The sequence below is a fragment of the Diplotaxodon limnothrissa genome, linkage group LG11 (assembly GCF_057381915.1).
Source record: "Diplotaxodon limnothrissa isolate DT_005_m linkage group LG11, D_limnothrissa_male_GT1.1, whole genome shotgun sequence".
Taxonomy (NCBI): domain Eukaryota; kingdom Metazoa; phylum Chordata; class Actinopteri; order Cichliformes; family Cichlidae; genus Diplotaxodon; species Diplotaxodon limnothrissa.
Window position 1 is genome coordinate 9,222,763 of NC_140606.1, and position 18,664 is coordinate 9,241,426.

An 18,664-nucleotide genomic window follows, 5' to 3' on the forward strand; every position below is an offset into this window, starting at 1 on the left:
CTTGTACAACTAGACTACTGAAAATTACAAGTGAAGGTGCCTAAAGTTATGATCTATGATTGCCTTTATTTGGGGGGTTTTCAAATTCAAATTTTATTTGTCACGTACACAGTCATACACAGTACGATATGTAGTGAAATGCTTGGACAACTGCTCGTGACCTAAAGAGAACAAAAAAGGAAAAGGCTATGAATAAGATAGGAAATAAATATGAAAAATTAAAAAGGGTAAATTTAACTAGGAAGGAATAAAATATAAATTAAGGTTAAAAATGAAATAACTGTACAACACAAATTAGAATGAATGAAGGGTAAATTTAACTGGGAAGAATAAGATAAAGATAAATATATAAATTAAAGTTGAAAATAAAATAACTGTACAACAAAATACACAATACACAATATAGAACTATATAAGAATGTATGAAGAAATCTAAATATAAATAAATATATACACAATAACAGCAGCTGTACAAGTATTAACCGGAAATGAAGAATATAGTGACCAGTGTTGTGCAAAACCAAAGTCCAGAAAGTCCAGTGTGTGTGTAAGAACTGTATGTGTGGGTCAGTACTGTGTGGTGGTGTGATTGAGAGACCGTATCGCCTGCGGGAAGAAGCTCCTCCTCAGTCTCTCTGTGTTGGTCTTCAGGGAGCGGAATCGCTTTCCTGACCTCAACAGAGAGAACAGTCTGTTGTTGGGATGGCTGAGGTCCTTCACGATCTTCCTGGCCTTGGTCCAGCACCGCCTGCTGTAGATTGAGTGCAGGTCAGGGAGCTCGGAGCGGATGGTGCGCTCAGCTGACCGCACAACCCTCTGTAGAGCTCGTCTGTCCTGCATGGTGCTGTTCCCGAACCAGGTTAAGATGTTTCCCGCCAGGATGCTCTCTATGGTGCACGAGTAAAAGTTCCTGAGCACCTTGGAGGGCAGTTGGAAGTCTCTCAAGCGTCTGAGGTGGTAGAAACGGTTGTAGTAAAATCCATAAATGAATAAAAAATGTCAAGTAAAATACACAAAAAAATGCTGAGTTGAAGGACTAGGTGCTTTAGTGGTTACAGTAACAGCTGCAGTTATCTTGGTTTCATTGAAACTGATCTTTTTTTCTGGGACAAATGGTTGCCTTCCTGAGCTTGAATTTACCAGATTTAATTAGATAGCTGGAGTGAAATCATTTACTTGTTTGGATCCCCATTTGCCTTCAGACCTGCCTTAACTTTTGGCACAGATTCAACAAGGTGCTGGAAGCATTCCTCAGAGATTTTGGTCCATAGTGACATGATAGCATCACACAGTTGCTGCAGTGAACTGGCTGCCATGTTCAAGAAACGAATTTGAGATGGTTTGATCTTTCAGGGGATGGGGATGATTTGAGCTGAGCTTTTCTGGTGCATTATCCTGCTGGAAGCAACCTTCAGAAGATGGGTATACTGTGTACAAGTGTACATAATTAATTAGCTGGTGAGTTAATTTTCTATGGCTCAAGAGGACATATAGATTGTAATTATTCCAATAATAAATGTGTACATTTGATATTTTTATATTTATTTTACTGAGATCTTTTAAGTACTTTTTTTTTCAAATCACAATTCCTAAAAAGTACATGGCAGAAAACCATCAGAGAGGAGAGAACAACAGATCTGCTGTATACAGACATAAAGGATGCATACAGCTCATTTCCCCTACACCTATTTGGTAGTTCAAATAAAAGTATGGTTAACCTCACCCCTGCCACACCCCTGTAGTCAAAAGTCAGGCTGTGACAGTCAGAGGACCTCTTGAGGCTCTGCAGAAATGTTTTGAGGTGCCTGACTACAAACCTCTCTGTGAGTCGCATGGAGAGGATTTTGATGGGATCACAGAATTAACCATGGACTGTATACACTGCACTGAATCCATAATTCCAACAGAGACTGTGTTATGAATCTTGTAATCCAGTTTTGAGATCCCTTCCCAGACGCCTTAACGCCCACTCACACTCTGGGTCATCTGACCTCAGGAAATCACATGATAGGAAACACTGGCTGATTGTGACCCACACCCGTTTTCACACCCTGGCTCATGTGATTAGGTAGAGGATCATCAGGGGGTCCCTCCTTTGGGGGGATACTCCCACTGGGTTTAAATCTGGGACTCTCCACCATTTGATCTTAGAACTGAAGAAGCTTCTCGGATGAGAGGTGAACGTCTTCAAGCAACTTAAAGAAGTCCAGACGCTTTTCTTTCCAAGCTCCTGAGACTTGTGAAGAGATTGCTCTTCAGCCACTGAGGGACTGGAAGGTTGTGCAGATTCTCAAAGAAAGGGAAGGTGCTAGTTTCTTCAAATAAGATTTCGATGTGACCCTGTCTACTTATTAGCCCTGCGACACACTGGCGACCTGTCCAGGGTGTACCCTGCCTCTCATCCTAAGACAGCTGGGATAGGCTCCAGCGCCCCTGCAACCCTGAAAAGGATAAGTGGAAGTGAATGGATGGACAGATATACATACTCTGGCTCATAAATCAGAACAAAATGTTTTCCAAAACTTGTTAACAGGACTGTGATCAGAAAATCACATTTGGAACTCAACACCAGAAAGGACCAAGCTCTAGCAACAGTTGTACGTGGGCTAAATGGCTCATGACAATGGGCAAACACCCCATAGTCCCAAAGCATCCCTTACAGGACACACTGAGGGACACAGTAAACACAAAACACATGTAGATAAGCAAGCTTCCATGTACACTTGTATATCCTTGAGAAGATGAAGAGCTTGTCCTGCATTTTATGACAAGGACAAAAAAACATAATTGTTCCTCCTGAATCTGAGGTTTGACTAACAAATAAACTCTCCTTTTTATCATCTTAGCATAGATATTCCTTAGAAGCTTAGGAGCGTGATCCCTAGTTTGGACCCATAGTTGGAGCACTCCCTCTGGTCCCCCTTCTTAAAGATGAGAACCACCAACCCAGTCTGCCAATCCAGAGGCACCACCCCAGATTAGGGGGGTCACTGTCTTTTGGCCACCAGAAACACTGTTCACACTGAACACTGTTTATAAACCAGTGGGGTTTTAAAATTTTGAGTAACAAGTGCGAGTACTACCTTGGTTCAAATGCAGGCAATTTTTCAGAGTTATTCACGTTGGTGTTGATTCAACCATTTCACTGCTATCGTGCAGTTCTAAGTGGTAAGTGCAATTAAGTCAAATTTACTGGAATAGTCATAAGTTAGTGCCACAAACTGCAATATGTACAGTGAAACATCTACCCATCTATCCATCCATCCTCCTCTGCTTGTCCGGGGCCGGGTCGCAGGGGTAGTAGTGATGGGATTTCCGGCTCTTTTTAGAGAACCGGCTCTTTCGGCTCAACTCACTAAAAAGAGCCGGCTCTTTCGGCTCCCAACCGGCTCTTCAGGTTGTTTTGTTGGTTTAATTAACTTATTATTATTAACAACAATATATAATTATGCACAAAAGGAATTACTAATGTAAAAAAAGAACTGTGGTTTTATTTATATATGTTTATATTAGAGATGGACCGATCCGATATTACGTATCGGTATCGGTCCGATACTGACCTAAATTACTGGATCGGATATCGGAGAAAAATAAAAAATGTAATCCGATCCATTAAATATCACGAAAGCACCTCACAAAACTTGCAACACGCCGTAACTCACCTCAGAACGTTAGCACATCGGAGCAGTATGCATCACGTGATAGAGCGGCTGTGGCATGCGGGACCTGTGGTGGTCTGGATAGCATTTGGAGCTTTGCTAGCAACCTGGCATTTCATCTCCGACAAAGTTATCCCGAGAGAAGTAAAGCAAGTGTGTAAATCCATCTCTGAATGTTTGTAAAGCATTCCTGCGTTAAGCTTAACAAGCGACTGCCTCTTCTTGCTGCTACTTCAATCATGAAACTGCTTAATGATCAGCTGATCGGCTTTTCTGTCGCGACTCCGTCTCTCTTCTTTGTTTTTGGCCCACTTTGCACCAGAAAGAGGAAACCAGCGGCTGAACAGCAGCACATTTAAGCTTGATAAGCTGTTGTTAGAATTTATTTAATATTACTTTCTGCACCAGGATCCTTTTCTACGCAGCTGACGGCTGTAACTGTGCAGGGGCAGATCTAGCAAAGTTTAGCTAGGGGGGCCGATAGGGCATTAACAGGGAAAAGGGGGCACAAAGACATACTTTTCTTTCTTATTCTCATTTAAAATGTCTGGCTGTTATTAAATAATTAGCTGAATCTTACACCCAAAGTTTTAATCTGATGTAAAATGTATAGAAGTCCATTACTGTATATAGTAACTGTTAAGTCTAATATACCCTAGTAAGCTATAGTACATTTTCCTTTGGGAAGGTACCATCTGTGCAGTCTGCAATTTTGTTGAAGAAAGATGTTGAATCTATTTAATATTTCTTGAAAAAGAATTGATTTCTGTGCATTTTTTTTCACACTGCATCAAATACACTACCAACATTCAAACAATATGTGGACTGTCCCACCAGGGGAGAGAAAATTTTAGACTTACTGTATGCTAACGTAAAGGATGCATACAGCTCCTCCTCCCTCCCCCCACTTGGTAGGTCAGATCATAACCTGATTCACCTCACCCCCCGCTATGTGCCAATTGTGAGGAGGGAACCTGTGAACACCAGGACTGTTAGGAGGTGGTCAGAGGAGGCAATAGCGGAACTACAGGGCTGTTTCGAGGTGACCGACTGGGAAACACTCTGTGAGCCTCACGCCGAGGACATCAATGGGCTTACTGAGTGTATCACAGGCTACATAACTTTCTGCACCGACTCCATTGTTCCAGCTCAGACTGTTCATTGTTACCCAAATAACAAGCCGTGGGTGACTAAGGACATCAAAGCCCTCCTCAACAACAAGAAGAGGGCTTTCAGAGGGGGCAACAAAGAGGAGGTGAGGAAGATCCAGGTGTTACTAAAGGACAAGATCAGAGAGGCTAAGGACAATTACAGGAGCATGAGAGAGGTGTGGAGGGGCATGAAGACCATCACTGGATTCAGGCCAACCAACAGCAGGGGAGCTGAGGGAGGTGAGAATAGAGCCAACGAGTTGAATCTGTTTTTCAATAGATTCGACACCACAGTGTCTGCTCCCACCCCCACAACCTCACCTGTAGTCAGCCTGGAATCCAGAGCCACACCACTGTGCCAGCCTCTCTCTTCACATGGCGCTGTTGCCTCCTGTGAGATTCCTGACACCCCTCCCCCACCCATCACCTTCACTCAATACCAGGTTGAGATGCAAATGAGGAGACTTCACTCAGGCAAGTCTGCTGGACCAGACGGAGTGAGTCCCCTCGTCCTCAAGACCTGTGCCCCCCAGCTGTGTGGAGTCTTTCATAAACTGTTTATGCTGAGTCTGAGTCTGCAGAGGGTCCCGGTGATGTGGAAGACATCATTTTCTTTAGGTCACGAGCAGTTGTCCAAGCATTTCACTACATATCGTACTGTGTATGACTGTGTACGTGACAAATAAAATTTGAATTTGATTTGATTTGATGCCTCGTCTCTGTACCAAAGACGCCACGTCCCAGTGGCCCCCAGGATTACAGGCCCGTGGCACTGACCTCTCACATCATGAAGACTCTGGAAAGGCTCATCCTGGACCAGCTGCGACCCATAGTAAGACCACATCTGGATCCCCTTCAGTTCGCTTATCAGCCTCGTCTCGGAACTGAGGACGCCATCATCTACCTGCTCAATCGTGTCTACACCCATCTGGACCAGCCGGCGAGCACTGTGAGGGTCATGTTTTTTGACTTTTCCAGTGCTTTCAACACCATCAGGCCGACCCTCCTGGGTGATAAGTTAGCAGTGATGCAGGTGGATGCTTCTCTGGTGTCCTGGATTGTTGATTAGCTGACAGGAAGACCACAATATGTACGTCTCCCACAGTGTGTGTCTGACAAGGTGATCAGCAACACAGGGGCACCACAGGGGACTGTCCTCTCCCCCTTCCTCTTCACCCTCTACACCACAGACTTCAGCCACTGCACAGAGACATGCCATCTTCAGAAGTTTTCTGATGACTCTGCGGTGGTTGGATGCATCAGCAGGGATGATGAGACAGAGTACCGGGCTGTGGTCGACTCCTTTGTCACGTGGTGTGAGCAGAATCATCTGCAGCTCAACGTGGCAAAGACCAAGGAACTGATCGTGGACTTCAGGAAGACCAGGAAACACTTGACCCCTGTTTCAATCCAGGGGGTCAGTGTTGACATTTTGGAGGACTATAAATACCTTGGAGTACACATTGACAATAAACTGGACTGGGCTAAAAACACCACAGCACTTTACAGGAAGGGCCAGAGTCGTCTCTATTTTTTGAGGCGACTGAGGTCCTTCAACATATGCCGGAAAATGCTCAGGATTTTCTATGAGTCTGTTGTGGCCAGTGCGATCCTCTATGCTGCTGCATGCTGGGGGAGCAGGCTGAGGGTTGCAGATGCCAACAGACTCAATAAACTAATCCGTAAGGCCAGCAATGTTGTGGGGATGGAGCTGGACTCCCTCAAGGTGGTGTCGGAGAGGCGGATGCTGTCCAAGATAAAGACAATGTTGGATAACACCTCCCACCCACTCCATGACATGCTGGTCAGTCACAGGAGCACGTTCAGTGAGAGACTGAGATTACCGAAAAGCACCACTGAACGACACAGGAAATCTTTCCTGCCTGTGGCCATCTCCCTGTACAACGCATCCACTTAACACACTGTTTGCTGCTATAACTACACGTGTTTCTTGTTCAGCTATTTATTTATGAGTGACTTATGTATGTATGTATGTATATATATATATATGTATATATTGTACTATTCTTAGTTAGTGTATTGTCTGTCTTGTCTTAATGTTGGTTTATAATGGAGCACTGTAACAAAAAATAATTTCCCCCAGGGATCAATAAAGTATTCTGATTCTGATTCTGATTCTGAAATTAAGGTTGATTATGTCGATTAAGCATCATGAGGTGGAGCGTGAGGGGTGGTTCCCTATTTTCTATTTATTTATTTTTGTTGTTGCTAGGAGTTGGAACCCTATTAGTTAGGTTGCTTAATATTTACGCTAAGTACTCTTTAAAATACCAGAATAGGGAGAATGGTGTAGGTTTAAGTTTATTAGATTGATCAGTATTGCTGAAGTATGAAATATTTGTTTTTGTATACAGGTATAACAGAATAGCTTTAGTGTAGTTGTTGTTTTAAACTTGAGTATCAACTTAAACAAAATGCAGCAAGATATTTAAAAAAACAGTTTTGTTGATTAAAAAACACTATATCGGATTCATATCGGTATCGGCAGATATCCAAATTTATGATATCGGTATCGGACATAAAAAAGTGGTATCGTGCCATCTCTAGTTCATATATAAATATATACGGTGGCCCCTAGAGACAAAGCACGTACAAACTCCAAAAAGCACGTACAAACTCCAAAGCACATTTCTAGCGTTAACTGAACTTCCAAAACAGAGCTATCTAGATGACTTAAATTACACAATTGAAAGCATATGTGTATTGTTTGTGTATTTATACACAGGCACTCATATATATTCAAATAATTTAAAAAAAAAAAGTTAATTTACCTGTTACTACCACACACCAAATCTGGTCGTTGGTACTTCCTGGCTGGTGTAGCCACTAGGTAACAAAAGCTCAACACTAGTGGTGTGCGATACTGCATATTTTGGTATCGATCCGATTGGGGCTATGGAGAATGAAATGTTGCGGGATCAACTTGTAGAGAAGACATATAATGCTCATATACGTGAAAGACTGCTAATGGAGGAGGATTTGACGCTTGATAGAGCTTTGTAAATTGCTAGGCGTACAGAGGCTGCAATAGCTGATACAAAGGCCATTGCTGTTGGTGAAACAAAGCCTGTTGCCGCTGTTCAAGTACAAAAGAAAATGCGCAAGCCAAAATACAAAGCAGCTAAAAAAACGGATACAGCTCCGACGTGCTACCGTTGTGGTTCAGCTAATCACAAAGCCAATGATAAATCCTGCCCCCCAAAAGACTGCAAATGTAATACATGTGGGACATTTTTCGAAAGTGTGTAAATCTTCCCATAAGCCTGTTAATGAAGTGACTGTGCCTGAAATGTGTGTTTTAATTGTTGACAATTGTGTCAGTGGTGATCTGGCTAAACTGATGTGCACTGTTACTGTCACTGTACCAAATACTGCACAGGCATGTACTGTTAAGCTACTAGTAGACACAGGGTCTGGTGTTTCCATACTGCCTGAACATGTTTACAGCACAAATTTTGGCTCAGTTAATTTAAGTAATCCAGCTGTTCAGCTTATTACATATTCAAAAGAGAAACTGGATGTATTAGGGTGTCTTAGAGCTGGCATTACTTACAATGGCAAGAGTGCCTCCACAGATCTCTACATTGTGAGAACAGGAACACCCATACTGGGCATGGACTTGGTGACCGCCCTCCAGCTACACATAAAAGGGGGACAATTAGTCCTTGAGAGTTCCAAGGTCTGTGCTACACTTCAGCAAACCTCTGCTCTGCCCACTCAATGCAAACAGGAATGTGATTCTCCAGTTGCATTCGGATGTGCAGAGGACTTTGTACATAAAGTGAAGGTGCGACCTGAAGTGAAGCCAATACAGCAGAAACTTCGACGCTTACCCCTGACAGTCCGTGATGCTGTTTCCGCAGAACTCAAGAACCTTGAGGAACATGGCATCATAGAGAAAATCGATGCATCTGAATGGGTCTCCCCGATTGTAGTCACTAGAAGGAAGACTGGTGGCATACGCATGTGCGTTAATTTGAGAGAACCTAACAAAGCGGTGGTCGTTGACAGTCATCCCTTGCCACTGATAGAGGACATACTGTCTGAGCTGCGTGGGGCTGTCATGTTCCCCACCCTGGATCTTAAATCCGCCTACCATCAGCTGAAACTACATGAAGAGAGTAGAGGGCTCACTGCTTTCATTACACATGAAGGACTGTACCAGTACTGCAGAGTTCCCTATGGGTTGAGTTCAGCACCTGCAGTGTTCCAAAAGATGATGACACAAATCCTACGTGGCCAGAATAGGGGTGCAATGCTAATCTTGATGATGTCATCATATACAGAACTTCAGAAGCCGAACATGAGGCCAATCTGCATGCTGTGTTACACAGAATCAACAATGCAGGACTGAAACTCAATGTTGACAAATGTCAACTTCGTCAAACTACTCTGAGCTTTCTTGGTCAAAAGATCGGTCCAGAAGGTCTGCTGCCAGATGACTCTCATGTCACTGCTATCCTGCATGCTCCGCCCCCTACTGATCCTGCAAACCTGCGCTCATTTCTTGGCTTGAGTGCATGGTACAGCAAGTTTGTGCCAAATTACACGACTGAGAGCTCTTCTGCGTAAGGACTGTTCATTCCACTGGAACGAAGCAGCTCAGGTAGCGTTTGATCAAGTCAAGCGGTTAATCATGCACAGCCCTGCCCTGGTGATGTTCGACCCCAGTAAGGCAAGGCAAGGCAAATTTATTTGTATAGCACAATTCAACAACAAGGTGATTCAAAGTGCTTTACAGAGACATTAGAAACAAAAGCAAATTAAAAGCATGATTTAAAATTGATTAAAACAGTAAGCCCACCATAGTCTCGACAGATGCCTCAAACTACCGTGTAGGTGCTGTTTTGACTCAACTTCACGGTAATAATGCAGAACAGACTGTTGCATTTGCATCTCGCAGCCTGTCTGATGCAGAGAGGAAATACTCAATCGTTGAGAAGGAACCCCTAGCTTGTGTCTGGGCTGCTGAAAAATGGTGCACATGGCTCTGGGGCAGAAAATTCCTCCTACGAACAGATCACAGAGCACTTACAACACTGCTGACTACTAAAGGCAATAACAGAGCCAGTCTACGCATAGCCAGATGGTCAACTCGCCTGTTGGAGTTTGACTATGAAGTGGAATATAGAACTGGGTCATTGAACCATGTTGCTGACTATCTTTCTAGGCTCCCACTTCCCGAGACAGACATGGCATGTGCAGAGGATGTGGAGTCAGTTGCAGCCATCCTCACTGATCTGAGTGCTGTGTCTGAGGATGACTTCCAGTCAGAGTGCAAAGCCTGTCCAGTGTTCACAAAGCTCCGTGTGCAGATACAGAAAGGCTGGCCTGCAAGGAAGATGTCACTGGAACCTGACTTACAGCCACACTTCCCAATCCACCATGAACTCGCGGTCTTGAACGAGTGCATCGTCAGAGGTACACACCGATTGCTAGTGCCTGAGTCGTTGCAGAAAAAACTTGCTGATATAGCTCATGAAACTCACCAAGGCATTGTACGTACCAAACAACACCTGAGGGAATTGTACTGGTGGCCCAAAATGGATTGTCACATAGAGACACTGATAAAGAACTGTGCAACATGCAGACAGAATGACAAGTCCACTATCACCCATGATGCTCCACTTCAACCCATTCCTTTACCAGCTGCTGCTTGGGGAAAGGTGTCTGTGGACATCATAGGCCCTTTTGAAATAGCCCCTTCTGACTGTAGATTTGCCATCACATTAGTAGACTACTTTAGTAAGTGGCCTGAAGTAGCTTTTGCTTCCCGAGCTGATGCAGCTACTATCATTCAGTTCCTTTCTGTAGTTTTCTCTCGTGAAGGGAATCCAAAGACATTGATAAGTGACAATGCCTCTCAATTTCTCTCTGCTGAGTTCGCTGACTTCCTTAAAAGCAGGGGAATCCAACACCTGAGATCCTCAGTGTATTACCCAAGAGCTAATGGGGAAGTTGAGAGATTCAAAAGACTGCCTACAGACTGCCTTGATTCAAGGACAACCCTGGAAATCGTTCCTGAGAACTTACCTGATGGACTACAGAGCAAACCCTCATTCAACAACTGGAGTTTCCACTTCAGAACTGCTCCATGGACGACGAATGAGAACAAAGTTACAGGTAATGGATATGCCTGTTCCTCAGACAGAGAGGCATACCATGTGTGAAATAGTTAAGAATAAGCAAATGAAAATGCAAGAATACACTGATGCTCGCAGACACGCCAATTCATCCAACTTTCAGCCTGGTGACAAGGTACGGGTTAGGAAGCCATGGAAGGTAAAGAAAGGCGAGTTAAAGTTTTCTAAACCAAGGACTGTCATGACAAGGAAAGGACCAAACACTTATTTACTTATTTGACGGACGGACCTGGAACACCTCACACTTATCGGCTCTGTCAGAGCTGAACACAGGTACTGATTCTGACACAACAATGGACTGTCATAAACCAGGAACTGATCTAGCATCTAACTCTGAGTCTGATAGTAGGCTTAGGCCCACCAGGATGAGGAACCCACCTTGCTGGACCCAAGACTTTGTTATGGGAAGTTGAATGTCACTGAGTAATGTGAAATATGTTAAACGTGTATTAGGTGACATACATCAGAATGATGAAGTCAGGTTCACATAAGAAATCCTTGTTCAAAGGGGGAGATGTTGTGTCCACACATTATTGCATTTGTTCTGTAGATGCATTTACCAGAAGCGCTAGAGGGCACTAGTGAGTATGTTGTTCTGGTTGTGGTATTTGGAAAAAGAAGAAGAAAACAAAGAAAAATAAAGAAAGGAGTTATCTCCGGTGATCCTCTGTTCCTGCCTGTGTGTGTGTGTAATGCCTGCTGAGTGCTTCAGAGTTTTTACGTGCTTTGGGGTTTGTACGTGCTTCGGGGTTTGTACGTGCTTCGGAGTTTGTACGTGCTTCAGAGTTTGTACGTGCTTCGGAGTTTGTACGTGCTATGGAGTTTGTACGTGCTATGGAGTTTGCACGTGCTTCGGGGTTTGTATGTGCTTCGGAGTTTGTACGTGTTTTGGAGTTCGTACATGCTTTGTCTCTAGGGGCCACCGTAAATATACTTTTATTTATTCACTCCACATAAAATGTAATAAATAAATCATATAATACAAAAACCAACTGTTTACATTTCAACTTTTAACTATTTAAAATTTCAGCGTTTTCCTTTTACACAAATTTAAAGTGAAAAAACACAAAACACTGCAAACCACAACACAATTAAATATACATATGAAAAAATATGAAAACAAAAAGAAGATGCACATTCTCCCAATAAGGAGCCGGCTCGTGTCGTTCACTTCAAAGAGTCGGCTCTAAGGGGGTAGCAGCCTAAGCAGAGAAGCCCATACCTCCCTCTCCCCAGCCAGCTCCTCCAGCTTGTCCGGGGGAACACCAAGGTGTTCCCAGGCCAACGGAGAGATATAATCTCGCCAGCGTGTCCTGGGTCTGCAATGGGGACTCCTCCTAGTGGGACATTCCCAGAACACCTGCCCAGAAGGCATCCTTATCAGATGCCTGAACCACCTCAACTGACTCCTTTCGATGTGGAGGAGCAGAGGCTCTACTCTGAGTCCCTCCCGGATGGCTAAACTCCTCACCCTATCCCTAAGGGAGAGGCCAACCACCCTTCAGAGGAAGCCCATTTCTGCCGCCTGTATCCCTGATCTCATTCTTTTGGTCACTACCCAAAAGAAAGGTAGGGACATAGATCAACCGGTAAATCGAGAACTTTGCTTTTACACTCAACTCTCTCTTCACCACGACGGACCAATACAGCAACCACATCACTGCAGCCGTAACACCAATCCATCTGTCAGTCCTCCGCTCCCTTCTCCCATCACTTGTGAACAAGTCCCTAAGATACTTGAACTCCTCCACTTGGGGCAGAAACTCATCCCTGACCCGGAGTAGGCACTCCACCCTTTTCCAGCTGACGACCATGGCCTCAGATTTGGAGGTGCTGATTCTCATTCCCACTGCTACACACTCGGCTGCAAACCGTTCCAGTGTGAGCTGGAGGCCATCACCTGATGAAGCCAACAAAACCACATCATCTGCAAAAAGCAGAAATAAGATTCTGAGACCACCCAAGTGAAAGCTTTCCATAACTTGGCTACGCCTAGAAATTCTGTCCATAAAAATTACGAACAGAATCGGTGACAAAGGGCAGCCCTAGCAGAGTCCATCACTTACTGGGAACAAGTCCAACTTATTGTCGGCTATGTGGACCAAGCTCTTGCAACAGTTGTACAAGGATCGAATGGCCTGTAGCAATGGGCCAGACATCCCGTACTCCCGCAACACTTCCTACAGGACACCCGGTAGGACATGATCGAATGCATTCTCCAAGTCCACAAAACACATGTAGACTGGTTGGGCAAACTTCCATGCATCCTCAAGAATTCTTGAAAGCATAAAGAGCTGGACCAGTGTTCCATGACCAAGACGAAAACCACGTTGTTCCTCCTGTATCCAAGGTTCGACTAACGGATGGACTCTCCTAGACTTTTCCAGGGATGCTGAGGAGTGTGATCCCCCTATAGTTGGAACACCCTCTGGTCCCCCTTCTTAAAGATGGGAACCACCACACCGGTCTGCCATTCCAGATGTACCACCCCTGATCTCCATGCAACATTGCAGAGACGTGTCAACCAAGACAGCCCTACAGCTCTACAGAGCCTTCAGGAACTCATGGCAGACCTCATGGCCAATTCCAGACTGAGACAGAGTCCAGCCCCTCTCCAGGAGAATGGTTTCAGAGCCCAAGCCATGCGTTGAGGTGAGCCCAACTATATCTAGTCGGTAGATGCTGACACACAGCCTCACGCACTAACTCAGGCTTCTTCCCCAACAGAGAGGTGATGTTTCATGTCCCAATTGCTAGTCTTGATAGCTGGGGATCAGTCCGCCAGGGCCTCTGCTCCTGACCGCCGCTCAGCACACATTGCTCCTGACCCTTATGACGCTTCCTGAGGGTGGTGGGCCTCCAGGAGCATGGGCCGATGTACTTTTTTCGGGCTGTGCCCAGCCGGGCCCCATCCAGACGCTCACCCTCGGGCACCCTCTCCAGGCCTGGCTCCAGGGCGGAACCCCGATAACCCTATCCTGGACAGGGTGAACTGTACCCTTGGTCTTTTACTCATAGGGGTCTTCTGAAGGCTCTTTGTCTGGCCCGTCACCCAGGACCAATTTGCCATGGGAGACCCTATCAGGGGGCAAAAGCTCCCAGACAACATAGCCCCTGGGATCCCTGGGCCACACAAACCCCTCCACCACAATAAGGTAGCGATTCATGGACGGGAACATATCCGGAGAATAAGTGCGTTACAAAGTCTTGTTTGGTGCCAGCACTAGTGTGTCAGAATGACTAGCTAGCGCTTGGCGAAAATACAAATTGTAAAGGATTGGATTATGAGTTAACTTCATTGTTGCGTTCTCAGTGTCATTGTGTCCAGAATTGCCACACAGTATTGGCATAGTTGTTCCACACCTGCAACAATGTGATTTAGCGAGTGTCCTTGAAGGTGTAATAGTCTAGAGGCTATTAAGCTTGTCAATCATATCAGCTATCTATGACAGAGAGTCTGTAGGAGAACATGCTTGTTGTTGGATGAGAGTGTATGGGGGTGGGAGTTATGGAGTGTGTGTGTGTGTGTGTGTGTGTGTGGGAAAAAGGAGCGTGACTTTAAGAGGAGAGAGAGGGATTGTTTTGATTCTTCAGGGAGCGCTTTTTTCTGTTTTGGCGTTGGCTATGGCCCACAGTAGCCTGTGTTACCATTCCTAATAAACAGCCGGTAAACTGAATACCGAACGCCTCTGTCTTCTGTGGAGGGACGATACAATACAAAGTCCTCTGTATGTGGTCTGTTTAGCTAACCTTGTCACGCATTTTTAATGCAGTCAGGGCATCTCAGCTGTTTTCCCTTTAAATCATAATTTGCTTTATCAAACTTTCTTGTATGTCTTGGTAAAAATGCTGATGAAGTACAACCAGCAACAGAACTATATCAAGCTGGAGGCCTTGGAAGGACAGTTTGAATTTCTCGAATTCCACGAAAAAGGTGTTCAGTTTTATTGTAGCTTCTGATAGGGAAAAATTTTAGAAACAGATTTGTATTGTTTTAAACCTTGCCTTTAGCAAACCGTTTTGTAAATTAAGGAAACATGTATTGTATATGTATAAAAAGCAAATCATTAACTTTGAAATTTGGACTTTAGGTTCTGCAAGGGAAGAAATGTACCTATTTAATGGTTACTAAGTGGTGGCTTAATGCATTTAAAATGGACAGTCTTTACCTGTGACCTATACAAAGTGCTGCCTCAAAACCACATGAATTTTTATCTTACAGTTATTGAGAGATTTTTCGTGCCCCCTGATTCAGAAGTCATATACAGGGATGCAACAGGGACAGAAGCTGATGTGGAAATAGTCAGGGCCTTGTTGGACAAGGCAATGTTGTGCTGACTGTCAGAAGTCAGCGTGAGCTTGAAAGGCAGGTTTAATCAGTCTGTTGGTGAAGACATACTACAAGAGTATGAAACAACAGAAATGCTAACTGATGCCACAAGAGGACAAATGGTTAACATCCTGGTGGCTCACATGATTGTGAGTGGGTATATATGTGGGTATATGTGTTTCAGGGTTTCTTTTTATTTGTGCCAATTTTCTGCATGGCCGTGGCATACATTTTGATGACTAATTTAATATCTCCTCTCAGACACCTCCCCACAAAAGCAGTCAGAGAGAAGTATCCTCTTGGTATTGTGATGCTCTTCCCTTGCCTGAAGAATCCATATTTTAAGAAAGGCTATGTAAGTGTCATTTTTGCATTTCAAAATTCTGAGTTCTATGAACTGAATGTGACAATAACCTTTCTTAATTTAAGGATGCTATGATGCTGCAAGCAGCACAGGATACGTTTCTTGGCATCTGAAAACAGTTCAAAGAAAAATTTGGCGAAGATCTGCAGTGCCACAGAATAGCTCTGTAGACCTTTTTCCAGGAGGCCCAAATTTCCAAAGGACTGTTAATGTTGACAGGCAGCTTGATGGGGATGCTTGCCAAGAGGTAATATCTTTGCTCAATCATACTACAGAAATTGCCTGATTTTCTAGAAGATGAGAAAGACATCTCTATCTTCCCAAGATTCCTGTATAGTAAAGGACTAGTGAGTTTGAAATGAGATGTTTGAAATAGCTTGACATTTCAAAGTATTTGTGTTGTTTAATATCTTCTCTGCCAAAGGTGTAACAAGATTTCATTTACCTGTTTGATGACGAGACATCCTCTAGACTGTTTCAGAAATGGGACGACGAGCTAAGCAGCTCACTTCAACACTAGAGATGCATCACTTGGTGCAGTCGGCAGAAAGTCCTCCAGGAAGTGATCTTGATGACTCAACAAGTAAGTTGTTTCTTTTTCTTGTTTTGAAGCATTTGCCATAATTTCAGGTACAGCTGCTTCATTCATGATTTTTGCGATCATATGATTAATATTAGGAAATGAGAACACCTGTGAGACAGTTTTTTTCCCTTCAATGTTATTTGTTTGTTCAGTGAATCGCTGAAAGATGAATCTGATTTTTGTCATAAATATGAACAAGAGTTTTCAGTTAATCCTGTCACTCATTGTCCTCAGCCTACGACCAAGAAATGGCTTTCTTGCTGTTGCTGGTACATCTACTTCCACCATCTCCAGGGGAACAAAAGTCTCAAAAAATTTGTGCAATTAGTGCATGCGAGGCAATTGGGAGACTTGTACTCTTTCATGAGGTAATCATATTATTAAGGTGGTTAAAATAATTTATGTCACCTTTGTAGCCATATATAAATAATAACATAGTCAAAGGAACTTGCAAAGAAAAGCGTCTGGACTTCTTTAAGTTGCTTGAAGACGTTTCACCTCTCATCCGAGAATCTTCTTCAGTTCTAAGGTCAAATGGTGGACAGTCTGGCTGCAGGTTATTCTCATGTCTAATGTTGAGTTTCCTTATCTTAAGCCTAGTCGTGCTGCAGTTTGGGGGAACATCTCTGTAATCAGCAGGGTTGGCAACCATACCACCGCGCTGTTGACCATCAGAAGAGGAAGTCTGACAGTGTCCATATCACCATAGCTAAGCATCTCATCCAATACAATGCAAACCACTCCCTTGGGGCATTTGATGAACTTTTCAAAACACATTTTGTGTTCAATATGTCTTATGATGCTACGTTGGAGAATTTTTACACATTCCTGCAGACAACAGTGTATTGTGTAACATTAATATGGGCAAAATGAGAGAGTCACCCAGATTTAAGATTTGAGAGCCAGACTGCTTAACCAGCCACTACCGCTCTCACTCAGGGAGTGAGAAGTTAAAACTATGCTGACTTGTTTAATTTATCAGAAACTGTATCCCAACAATCAGCAGTTGATTTCACATTTAAGAGTTGAACATGGTTAATATCCTAGGCCCAAATTAAAATTGTTTTGTTCTCAGCAAGGCTGTAGGTTTCAGTTCTTGACATACGCAGGTTTCCGAAAGCACCTTAACAGTGGTCATGTTTGCAATGTGTGCCTCCATTGTGGCCAAATTACAGGGGAGTGGGATTTCCAATAGTTTGGTGTCCTCAATTGTAGGATACTTGGACGAACTAACAAGTGAAATTTACTCACAAGCAAAGCATACTGCCATTTCTGCTTTACTTGTAACTGATCCCAGCATATCTGGGATAAATCAATCTTTTGACAAATTTGAAAATATTTTCACAAATCTGAATACAGAATGGAAACTAAATAAATACTTCAACCAAAATGGGGAGTTGAGCACCCAGCTGAAATAACACTGGGAGTGAGATATGACAACAGGCAAAATCCAGTATTTATGATCAAGTACTGTAAGTGATACTTTTATATATGGACCAATTTTAGAAACACTGAGGTTAGTGTGCAGAAATCCAGACATTTATGTGCTCTTAAATGAGTGTAGACCAGAACCTAGTGCTTACACTGACTTCTCTGATGGAAGTTATTTTAAAACTCACTCTTCGTTTTCAGCCAAAAGACAAGCATTACAAATTCAGCTATGCTATGATGACTTTGAAACAGCCAATCCCCTTGGCTCCAAATGTAGAATTTCCAATTTATAAGAAACTTGCCCCCCAAATTTATTTTGGTTTTGAATAGCATTCATTTGGCTTGGTGCTAGAATCGACCAGAATTCTTTGTAGAATTCTGCAGGAAAGCCATCTGGACCTGGAGCCTTATTATTGGGCATACTTATCAATGCTTCCTGGAGTTCACCTGGTGTTAGTGGTGAATCCAGTGCCAAGAGTTATGTTGTCCAAAAACTGATCAATTTCTTTTTCTTTTTTTTTTTTTTTTTTTTTTTTTTTTTTTGCCTGTCCCGTTTGGCTCTTTTGCCATCAGAATTGTTGTCTAAAGGCAAAGAAAGATGCCCAACGGATTTACTTTACCAAATTGACCATCCCAGCCTTGGGATGGTCCATTTGATTCACCTTTTATTGTTCATTTTATTTTCACTTACTGAATATGGGACAGACTTGACTGGGGGAAAGAAGGGGAGAAAGAAAGAGGGAAAGAGAAACAGCTGAGAAGAGGGACGGGGGAGAAGGGCAAAAGACAAAAACCAACAGAATGAGCAGGAAAAAAAAGAAGAAAAAAAATGCATATATCAATCACCTGGGTCACCTGCTGAGAAAGAAAAAAGAAAACAAGCAGAAGAGAACAAGAGTAATAGAATAAACAACATCACAATGATATATGGGAATATGACAGTAAATACTAAATATTAAACATTATTGTGCAGCACATAAGA

The 18,664-nt window shown here is 43.4% G+C and overlaps 1 pseudogene; it reads left to right on the forward strand.

Annotated features, from left to right (window-relative positions):
* Positions 1 to 10,023: 10,023 nt before the first annotated feature.
* LOC146622300 (uncharacterized) lies at positions 10,024 to 17,197 on the forward strand (annotated as a pseudogene).
* The last annotated feature ends 1,467 nt before the right edge of the window (positions 17,198 to 18,664 follow it).